The sequence below is a fragment of the Equus asinus genome, chromosome 10 (genome assembly GCF_041296235.1).
Source record: "Equus asinus isolate D_3611 breed Donkey chromosome 10, EquAss-T2T_v2, whole genome shotgun sequence".
NCBI lineage: Eukaryota > Metazoa > Chordata > Mammalia > Perissodactyla > Equidae > Equus > Equus asinus.
This window is the reverse complement of record NC_091799.1, coordinates 8,267,068-8,278,196: the sequence shown is the minus strand read 5'-3', so window position 1 is coordinate 8,278,196 and position 11,129 is coordinate 8,267,068.

The following is an 11,129-nucleotide window of genomic DNA, read 5'->3' as shown; positions in this document are numbered from 1 at the left end:
TTATTTCTTTTAACACTTTGTTACCACATTCGCCCTTTCTGACCTACAAGGAAGGGCTTCAATGCATCCAGTAAATTTATCCACAAACACCAAGAGGAATTTGTACCCTCCAGAGACCATGGACATAACAGTAAAAACAGCTTGCCAGTCTTCCCCCACTAAAGTTTCCCAAATTTGCATTCCTTTGGCCAGGGTCGGTACAGGAGGCCTGGTTTATGCATTATTCTTCTGGTGATAAATTCACTGTCCAGATATTGTTTTCAATAAGTTCTTTTATACCTGGGGTGCTTATGACCTTTGTCAGCCATAGGTATATAAGGTTTCTTTTCCATGATGGGTAGAATCATGAGCACTCTTAAGGAGCCCCCAAGCTGTTTGGGGACCCAAATCTTCCCTCATGGGTTTATCATCCAGCCCTTGACTACTGGAGACCACTGATAACCCTGTGTAGTGGTTTCCATGACTTCATCAGGGGAATTAATACATAGACGGGTAGAATAGGAATTAATGATAATTGGAGAAGCTCTCCTGATATAGCAGCCCTTTTTGCAGCTGCATGTCCCAAATCATTCCCCTTTATATGCTCTGATTCCCCACTTCGATGGCCTTTACAATGGCCACAGCTAGTTCCTTGGGGCCGTGCACCAGAGGATCTCTGGCTCAAGTTTGATTTCTCTTACTGCTGCCATTACAAAGTCCTCTTTCTTTGCAAATGTCTCCATGAGCATGAATTACAGAGAAAGCATATTTAAGGTCTGTGTATATTGTTAGTATTTTTTCTAGTCCCAATTCCAAAGTTCTGATTGATGCAATTATTTCTGCCTTTTGGGTCAAGGTGACTGGTGTCAGCCCCTTGGCTTCTATAGTTTCATGCAGAGACACTACTGCATAATCTGCTCTTCCTTGTCTGTTACTCACAAAGGTGCTCCCATCTACAAATCGTACCTCCTCTGCATTAGGCAATAGTTCACCCTGGAGATCTCTGTGGGTAGAGTAAACCTGATCAATCACTTCTGGTCAAGCATGGGTAATAGGCTCCTTGGAATCAAGGAGCAGGGTAACTTGGTTTAAGGTATGACAAGGTTTTAAAGAAATCTGAGGGGACCCTAACAGCATAGCTTGATATTGTAGTGTTCTATTCTTGGATAGCCGGAGATGTCCTTTAGTCTCTAGTAAGCTAGAGACTTGCTGGGGGCTCCACATCAGTCAAAGTTTGGCCCATCATCACTTTTTCTGCATTCTTGATTAATAGGAAGGTGGCAGCTACAGTTCTCAAGCATGGGAGTCATCATTTTTGCCACAATAATAGGCTACCACGCTTTTAGGGGGTCTCAGCATTTGGGTTAGCACTCCTGTAGCTACTCCCTGTCTGTCACAGGCAAATAGGTCAAATGTTTTGCTCAGGTCTGGTAAGGCCAGTGTAGGTGCTTCCATTAGCAAGTTTTAAGCTTATTGAAAGTTTGGTGACATAGCTTATCCCATTCAAAGGGGTCTATTTCTGGCCCCTGCAGCTTATCTAGAGAGGCTTAGCAATTAATCCAAAGTTAGGGATCTAAATGCAGCAAAAGCCAGCCATCCCCAAGAATCCTCAGAGCTGCCTGTAAGTTTTTGGTGAAGCAAGTTGACATATTACCATTTTCCTCTCTAGGGGAAGGCTGTGTTGTCCCCTTGAAATGATGAACCCCGAGTACTTTACAGTCTCTTTAGATATTTGTGCCTTCCCTTTAGACACTTTATATCCCTTACTGGCTAAGAAGTTTAACATTTTAACTCAGTTTTGACACTACCTGGGCATAGAATCAGATCCCACAGGTTAAGAGTTCAGTCCCACAAAATTACCCTTTGCCTCCCATTTTAGATGCCAATTGTAAGTTCAGGTTGTCACCTGTGCTTCTGAGCAACCAGCCACAGAGTAGATGTTCCCACAACCCTCATTGTGTTTGATTATTTTGATACAGCGGCTCACAGAACTCAGGAAAACCTTTTACTTAGCAGCCAGATGGAAGAGATGCATAGAGTAAAATACGTGGGGCAAGGACGTGGAGCTCCCAGACCCTCTCTGGGCATGCCACTCTCCCCAAATCTCCCTGGGTGTTTACCAACCCAGAAGCTCTCTGAAGCCCATCCGTTTGGATTTTAATGGAGACCCCCCTACACAAGCACAGTTGATTACGTCATTGGCCTTTGACAATCGAACTCAATCTTCAGCCCCCTCCTCATCCTGGACCTATGGAGAGGGGGATGGGGCTGAAAATTCCAACCCTGAATCACAAGATAGCTTTCCCTATTTTCCCACATACCAGCCTCCACCCTTAGGGGCTTTCCAAATGTCACCTTATTAACATAAATTCAATGTGGTTGAAAGGGTCTTGTTAGGAATAACAAAAGACACCTCTTTCCCCTTTATTGCTCTGGAGTAATTTCAGGAACTGAGGACTAAAGTAATTATTATAACAATATATGCCTCTATGGCTCTTATATGGGAAATTACAAGAGTTTTTGGATCTCTGTGCCAGAAACAAAATGAAGATATTTACTATTATAAATCCAGTACTGTACAGCATTGACAGCACTACGGTCTTGAACAAACCTACATTCCCCAGTTCTAAAAACGTATTGATTACAAGAAAGATTCATCTTTATGGCTTCTGGCTTCAGGGGGGTATTGTCTTACCCGGGGCCAGCAAACTACCTGCTTCAGTTTTACCTTTACTGACCTGACACTGGCTGCTCACTCCACCTGTCCTTGTGCGTATAATTCTGAGTTAGCTTAACTTAAAATATTTAGTGGAATCTCTTCCTTCTCAGGTGCTGGTGTATCCTGTAATAGGGCCATAAGCCCAATTCCCAAACTTTTGGGATCTTGGATCTCTACTTTATCTTTTTCCCAGCTTATTGAGGCCCCTAGCTTAGATAGCCTGTCACTCCCTAGAGGGGGAGCAAGGCATTCTGGTACATACAGAAAGAAACGCTTAAGTACTTTTTATCCTGTTTCATAGGTCAAGGGGCTCCAGAAAACTTTTGGTCTCCCCTTTGCCTGATACACCTTTGAGGCTACATCTTTAACTATTTGAAAGGTTTCTCTTTTAGGTATTCAGCACTGAGAATGTGGCTCCAGTATTGACCAAAAATTTTAACATGTTCTCCTCCTACTGCCAAGGTCACCCCTAGAGCCAACTGGGGAGCCACATGGCCCTGTGACATCTCATCTGTGGTCAAGAGAAGATACCGTGGCTTGACCCTGTTCAATCTCTTCCCTCTCTGGTGATGGTTGGGACAGTCCTGCTGCCAATGCCCTTCCAGATTGCAGTACACACACCCAAATTTGCTGGTGGCATTCTGGTCACTGGTTGGAGGCTGAGGTCACTCACTCCTTCTCTTCCTCAGGTTACCTTGAACAGACTTGAAGGGACACACCAAACAGGGTGGCTTGCTTTTTCATCTTGTTGTCTTCCTCTTCATGATCATTAGGATCACTGTGATTCCACACAGCATTGGTCTCTGGCACAGGCTATTCACTAAGCCTGCAAATGGCTGATACTGGGTCATATTCATAATATGCTTGTTCCCTAGCATTTAATAGAACAGCTGACTATTCCACAGCCATACGGAGAGTAAATAAGACTCTTCGAATATATGCCAAGACGTGGCTCAGAGCAAAAGTTCTAACACAGCGAGATGAGGGCTGGAAAGAAACTGCGTTTCACAGGCCTTTGTAGGAGATGTTCCCGGTAGGCTGTAAGAGCACTGTGCAGAGCCTGTTGTTTCTTAGAGTCCCAAAGGGCTGGAAGCAAGACGCTTTGGGGTTCCTCTCCCCCTTTGGAAACAAGGAAGCCCTTTGGGACTGGCAGCTCTAGGCCAATGTGGCACACACAGAGCAGAAGTTCTACTTCCCAAGATCAGGCATTCCAGAAAATGCATTTCACAGGCCTTAGTACGAGAGGTTCCCTGTGGGCTGTAAGAACACTGGGCAGAGCCAGTTGTTTCTTAGCTTCCCAAAGACCTGGAAGCAAGATGCTTTGGGGTCTGTCTGCCCCATTGGAAACAAGGCAGCCCACTGGGGCTCGCAGCTTTACGCCAATGAAGCACACACAGAGCAGAAGTTCTACTTCAGCCAGACCAGGCCTGCCAAGAAACTGCGTTTCACAGGCCATGGTAAGAGATGTTCCTGGTAGGCTGTAAGAAAACTGGGCAGAGCCTCTTGTTTCTTAGCTTACCTAAGAGACAGAAGCAAGATGCTTTCTGGCCTCTCTGCCCCTCTGGAAACGAGGCAGCAATTTGGGCCTGGCAGTTCTAGGCCACTGTAGCACACACAGAGCAGAAGTTGTAGGTCAGCCAGATCATGCCTGCCAAGAAGCTGCATTTCACAGACTTGGTAACTGATGTTCCCAGTAGGCTGTATGAGCACTGGGCAGAGCCACTTGTTTGTAGCTTCCCAAAGAGCTGGAAGCAAGATGCTTTGGGGCCTCTCTGCCCGTTGGAAACTAGGCAGCACTTTGGGCCTGGCAGCTCTAGGGCAAGGAAGCACACCCACAGCAGGAGTTCAACTTTAGCCAGATCAGGCCTGCAAAGAAACTGCGTTTTTCAGGCCTTGGTAAGAGATGTTCCAGGTAGGCTGTAAGAGCACTGGGCAGAGCCAGTTGTCTCTCAGCTTCCCAAAGAGCTGGAAGCAAGATGCTTTGGGGCCTCTCTGCCCCTTTGGAGACAGGACAGCCGTTTGGGCCTGGCAGCTCTAGGCCAATGGAGCACACCCAGAGCAGCAGTTCCACATCATCCAGATCAGGCCTGCCAAGAAACTGTGTTTCACAGGCCTTTCAAAGAGATGTTACTGGTAGGCTGTAAGAGCACTGGGCAGATTCTGTTGTTTCTTAGCTTCCCAAAGAGCTGCAAGTAAGATGCTTGGGGCCTCTCTGAACCTTAGAAAACAAGGCAGCCCTTTGGCGCTGGCAGCTCTAGGGCAATGTAGCACACCCAGAGGTGAAGTTCTACTTCCGCCAGATCAGGCCTGCCAAGAAACTGCATTTCACAGGCCTTGGTTAGATATGTTCCTGGTAGGCTGTAAGAGCACCTGGCAGAGCCAGTTGTTTCTTAACTTCCCAAAGAGCTGGAAGCAACATGCTTTGTGGCCTCTCTCCCACTTTTGAAACAAGGCAGCTCATTGGTCCCGGCAAATCTAGGCCAATGGAGCACACCCAGAGCAGAATTTCTACTTCAGGCAGATCAGGCCTGCCAAGGAACTGCGATTCACAGGCCTTTGTATGTGACGTTCCCGGTAGGCTGTGAGAGCACAGGGCAGAGCCACTTGTTTCTTAGCTTCCCACAGAACTGGAAGCAAGATGCTTTGGGGCCTCTCTGCTCCTTTGGAAACAAGGTATTCCTTTGGCCTGGCAGCTCTAGGCCAATGGAGCACACCCGGAGCAGGAGTTCTACCTCAGCCAGATCTGGCCTGGAAAGAAACTGCGTTGCACAGGCCTAGGTAAGAGGTGTTCCCGGTAGGCTCTAAGAGCACTGTGCAGAGCCAGTTGTTTCTTTTCTTCCCAAAGAGCTGGAAGCAAGATGCTTTGGGGCCTCTCTGTCCCTTTGGAAACAACGCAGCCCTTTGGGCCTGGCAGCTCTAGGCCAATGTAGCACACCCAGAGAAGTAGTTCTACTTCAGCCAGATCAGGCCTGCCAAGAAACGGCGTTTCACAGGCCTTTGTGACGTTCCCGGTAGGCTGTGAGAGCACTGGACAGAGCCACTTGTTTCTTACCTTCCGAAAGAGCTGGAAGCAAGATGCTTTGGGACCTCTCTCCAGCTTTGGAAACAAGGCAGCACTCTGGGCCTGACAGCTCTAGGCAAATGTAGCACACCCAGAGCAGAAGTTGTACTTAAGCCCAATCAGGCCTGCCAAGATACTGCGTTTCACAGACCCCGGTAAGAGGTGTTCCCAGTAGGCTCTAAGAGCACTGGGCAGAGCCAGTTGATTTTTGGTTCCCAAAGACCTGGAATCAAGATGCTTTGGGGTCTCTCTGTCCCTTTGGAAACAAGGCAGCCCTTGGGCCTGGCAGCTCTAGGCCCATGTAGCACACCCAGAGCAGAAGTTCTACTAGAGCCAGATCAGGCCTGACCATAAACTGCGTTTCACAGGCCTTGGTAAGAGATGTTCGCAGTAGGCTGTAAGAGCACTGGGCAGAGCCAGCTGTTTCTTAGCTTCCCGAAGAGCTGGAAGGAAGATGCTTTGGGGCCTCTCTGCCCCTTTGGAAACAAGGCATCCCTTTGGGCCTTTCAGCTCTAGGCCAATGGAGCACACCCAGAGCAGAAGTCCTACTTCAGCCAGATCAGGCCTGCCAAGGAACTGCGTTTCAGAGGCCTTTGTATGTGACGTTCCCGGTAGGCTGTGAGAGCACGGTGCAGAGCCAGTTGTTTCCTTGTTTCCCAAACAGCTGGAAGCAAGACGCTTTGGGGCCTCTCTGCCCCTTTGGAAACAAGGCAACACGTTGGGCCTGCAGCTCTAGGCCAATGGAGCACACCCAGAGCAGAAGTTCTACCTCAGCCAGATCAGGCCTGCCAAGAAACTGCTTTTCACAGGCCTTCGTAAGAGGTGTTCCCGGAAGGCTGTAAGAGTACCTGGCAGAGCGAGTTGTTTCTTAGCTTCAAAAACAGCTGGAAGCAACATGATTTGGGGCCTCTCTCCCCCTTTGGAAACAAAGCAGCCTTTGTGCCTGGCAGCTCTAGGCCAAAGTAGCACACCCAGAGCACAAGTTCTACCTCAGCCAGATAAGGCCTGTCAAGAAGCTGCGTTTCACAGGCCTTTGTATGTGACGTTCCCGGTTGGCTTTGAGAGCACTGTGCAGAGCCAGTTGTTTTAGCTTCCCAGAGAGCAGGAAGCAAGATGCTTTGGGGCCTCTCTCACACTTTGGAAATAAAGGCAGCCCTTTGGGCCTGGCAGCCCTAGGCCAATGGAGTACACCCAGAGCAGAAGTTCTACCTCAGCCAGATCAGGCCTTCCAAGAAACTGCGTCTCACAGGCCTTTCTCTGTCACGTTGCCGGTAGGCTGTGAGAGCACTGTGCAGAGCCAGTTGTTTCTTAGCTTCCCAAAGATTTGGAAGCAAGATACTTTGGGGACTCTCAGCCCCTTTGGAAACAAGGCGGCCCTTTGGGCCTGGCAGCTCTAGGCCAAAGTAGCACGCCCAGAGCAGGAGTTCTACTTCAGCCAGATCAGGCCTGCCAAGAAACTGCGTTTCACAGGCCTTGGTAAGAGATGTTCCCGGTAGGCTGTGAGAGCACTGAGGAGAGCCAGTTGCTTTAGCTTCCCACAGAGCTGGAAGCAAGATGCTTTGGGGCCTCTCTCTCCCTTTGGACACAAGGCAGCCGTTTGGGCCTGGCAGCTCTAGGCCAATGGAGCACACCCACAGCAGAAGTTCTACTTCAGGCAGACCAGTCCTGCCCAGAGACTGCGTTTCATAGCCCTTGGTAAGAGATGTTCACGGTAGGCTGTGAGAGCACTGGGCAGAGCCAGTTGTTTTTAAGCTTCCCAAAATTCTGGAGGAAAGATGCTTTGGGGCCTCTCTCCCCCTTTGGAAACAAGGCAGCCCTTAGGTCCTGGTAGCTCTATGCCTATGTAGCACAACCAGAACAGAAGTTCTACTTCAGCCAGGTCAGGCCTGCCAAGAAACTGCGTTTCACAGGCCTTTCAAAGAGATGTTCTCTTAGGCTGTAAGAGCACTGGGCAGAGCCAGCTGTTTCCTAGCTTCCCGAAGAGCTGGGAGCAAGATGCTTTGGGTCCACTCTCCGTATTTGGAAACAAGGCAGCCCTTTGGGCCTGGCAGCTCTATGCCTATGTAGCACAACCAGAACAGAAGTTCTACTTCAGCCTGATCAGGCCTGCAAAGAAACAGCGTTTGACAGGCCTTGGTAAGAGATGTTCCCGGTAGGTGTAAGAGCACTGGGCAGAGCCTGTTGTTTCTTAGCTTCGCAAAGACTGGGAAGCAAGATGCTTTGGGCCTCTCTGCCCCTTTGAAACAGGGCAGCACTTGGGGCCTGGCAGCTCTAGGGCAATGGAGCACACCCAGAGCCGGAGTTCTACTTCAGCCAGATGAGGCCTGCCAAGAAACTGCGTTTCACAGGCCTTTCAAAGACATGTTCCCGGTAGGCTGTAAGAGCACGGGGCAGAGCGAGTTGGTTCTTAGCTTCCCAGAGAGCTGGAAGCAAGATGCTTTGGGGCCTCTCTGCCCCTTTGGAAACAAGGCAGCACGTTGGGTCTGGCAGCTCTAGGGCAATGGAGCACACCCAGAGCAGAAGTTCTACTTCAGCCAGATCAGGCCTGCCAGGAAACTGCGTTTCAGGGGCCTTGGTAAGAGATGTTCCCGTTAGGCTGTAAGAGCACTGGGCAGAGCCAGTTGTTTCTTACCTTCCTGAAAAGCTGGAAGCAAGATGCTTGGGACCCCTCTGCCCGTTTGGGAACAAGGCAGCCTTTTGGGTCGGGAAGCTCTAGGCCAATGGAGCACACGCAGAGCAGGAGTTCTACTTCAGCCTGATCAGGCCTGCAAAGAAACAGCGTTTGACAGGCCTTGGTAAGAGATGTTCCCGGTAGGTGTAAGAGCACTGGGCAGAGCCTGTTGTTTCTTAGCTTCGCAAAGACTGGGAAGCAAGATGCTTTGGGCCTCTCTGCCCCTTTGAAACAGGGCAGCACTTGGGGCCTGGCAGCTCTAGGGCAATGGAGCACACCCAGAGCCGGAGTTCTACTTCAGCCAGATGAGGCCTGCCAAGAAACTGCGTTTCACAGGCCTTTCAAAGACATGTTCCCGGTAGGCTGTAAGAGCACGGGGCAGAGCGAGTTGGTTCTTAGCTTCCCAGAGAGCTGGAAGCAAGATGCTTTGGGGCCTCTCTGCCCCTTTGGAAACAAGGCAGCACCTTGGGCCTGGCAGCTCTAGGGCAATGGAGCACACCCAGAGCAGAAGTTCTACTTCAGCCAAATCAGGCCTGCCAGGAAACGGCGTTTCACAGGCCTTGGTAAGAGATGTTCCCGGTAGGCTGTAAGAGCACTGGGCCACGCCAGATGTTTCTTAGCTTCCCGAAGAGCTGGAAGCAAGATGCTTTGGTGCCACTCTCTCACTTTGGAATCAAGGCAGCCCTTTGCGCCAGGTAGCTCTAGGCCAGTGGAGCACACCCAGAGCAGAAGTTCTACTTCGGCCAGTTCAGGCCACCAACAAACTGCGTTTCACAGGCCTTGGTAAGAGATGTTCCCGGTAGGCTGTAAGAGCACTGGGCAACGCCAGATGTTTCTTAGCTTCCCGAAGAGCTGGAAGCAAGATGCTTTGGGGCCTCTCTGCCCCTTTGCAAACAAGGCGGCCCTTTGGGCCAGGCAGCTCTAGGCCAATGGAGCACACCCAGAGCAGCAGTTCTACTTCAGCTAGATCAGGCCACCAACAAAGTGCGTTTCACAGGCCTTGGTAAGAGATTTTCTCTTAGGCTGTAAGAGCACTGGGCAGAGCCAGTTGTTTCTTAGCTTCCCAAAGAGCTGGAAGCAAGATGCTTTGGGGGCTCCCTGCCCCTTTGCCAACAAGGCCGACCTTTGGGCCTTTCAGCTCTAGGCCAATGGAGCACACCCAGAGCAGAAGTTCTACCTCAGCCAGATAAGGCCTGCCAAGAAACTGCGTTTCAAAGGCTCTGGTAAGAGATGTTCCCGGTACTCTGTCAGAGCACTGGGCAGAGACAGTTGTTTCTTAGCTTCCCAAAGAGCTGGAAGCAAGATGCTTTGGGGCCTCTCTGCCCCTTTGCAAACAAGGCATCCCTTTGGGCCTTTCAGCTCTAGGCCAATGGAGCACACCCAGAGCAGAAGTCCTACTTCAGCCAGATCAGGCCTGCCAAGGAACTGCGTTTCAGAGGCCTTTGTATGTGACGTTCCCGGTAGGCTGTGAGAGCACGGTGCAGAGCCAGTTGTTTCCTTGTTTCCCAAACAGCTGGAAGCAAGACGCTTTGGGGCCTCTCTGCCCCTTTGGAAACAAGGCAGCACGTTGGGTCTGGCAGCTCTAGGGCAATGGAGCACAACCAGAGCAGAAGTTCTACTTCTTCCAGATCAGGCCTGCCTAGAAAGTGCGTTTCACAGGCCTTGATAAGAGATGTTCTCTTAGGCTATAAGAGCACTGGGCACAGCGAGTTGTTTCTTAGCTTCCCAAGAGGTGGAAGCAAGATGCTTTGGGGCCTCTCTCCCCCTTTGGAAACAAGGCAGCCCTTTGGGCCTTTCAGCTCTAGGGCAATGGAGCACACCCAGAGCAGAAGTTCTACCTCAGCCAGATCAGGCCTGCCAAGAAACTGCTTTTCACAGGCCTTCGTAAGAGGTGTTCCCGGAAGGCTGTAAGAGTACCTGGCAGAGCGAGTTGTTTCATAGCTTCAAAAACAGCTGGAAGCAACATGATTTGGGGCCTCTCTCCCCCTTTGGAAACAAAGCAGCCTTTGTGCCTGGCAGCTCTAGGCCAAAGTAGCACACCCAGAGCACAAGTTCTACCTCAGCCAGATCAGGCCTGCCAAGAAACTGCGTCTCACAGGCCTTTCTCTGTCACGTTGCCGGTAGGCTGTGAGAGCACTGTGCAGAGCCAGTTGTTTCTTAGCTTCCCAAAGATTTGGAAGCAAGATACTTTGGGGACTCTCAGCCCCTTTGGAAACAAGGCGGCCCTTTGGGCCTGGCAGCTCTAGGCCAAAGTAGCACGCCCAGAGCAGGAGTTCTACTTCAGCCAGATCAGGCCTGCCCAGAAACTGCGTTTCACAGCCCTTGGTAAGAGATGTTCACGGTAGGCTGTGAGAGCACTGGCCAGAACCAGTTGTTTTTTAGCTTCCCAAAGTGCTGGAGGCAAGATGCTTTGCGGCCTCTCTCACCCTTTGGAAACAAGGCAGCCCTTAGGTCCTGGTAGCTCTAGGCCTATGTAGCACAACCAGAACAGAAGTTCTACTTCAGCCAGGTCAGGCCTGCCAAGAAACTGCGTTTCACAGGCCTTTCAAAGAGATGTTCTCTTAGGCTGTAAGAGCACTGGGCAGAGCCAGCTGTTTCTTAGTTTCCCGAAGAGCTGGGAGCAAGATGCTTTGGGTCCACTATCTGTCTTTGGAAACAAGGCAGCCCTTTGGGCCTGGCAGCTCTAGGGCAATGGAGCA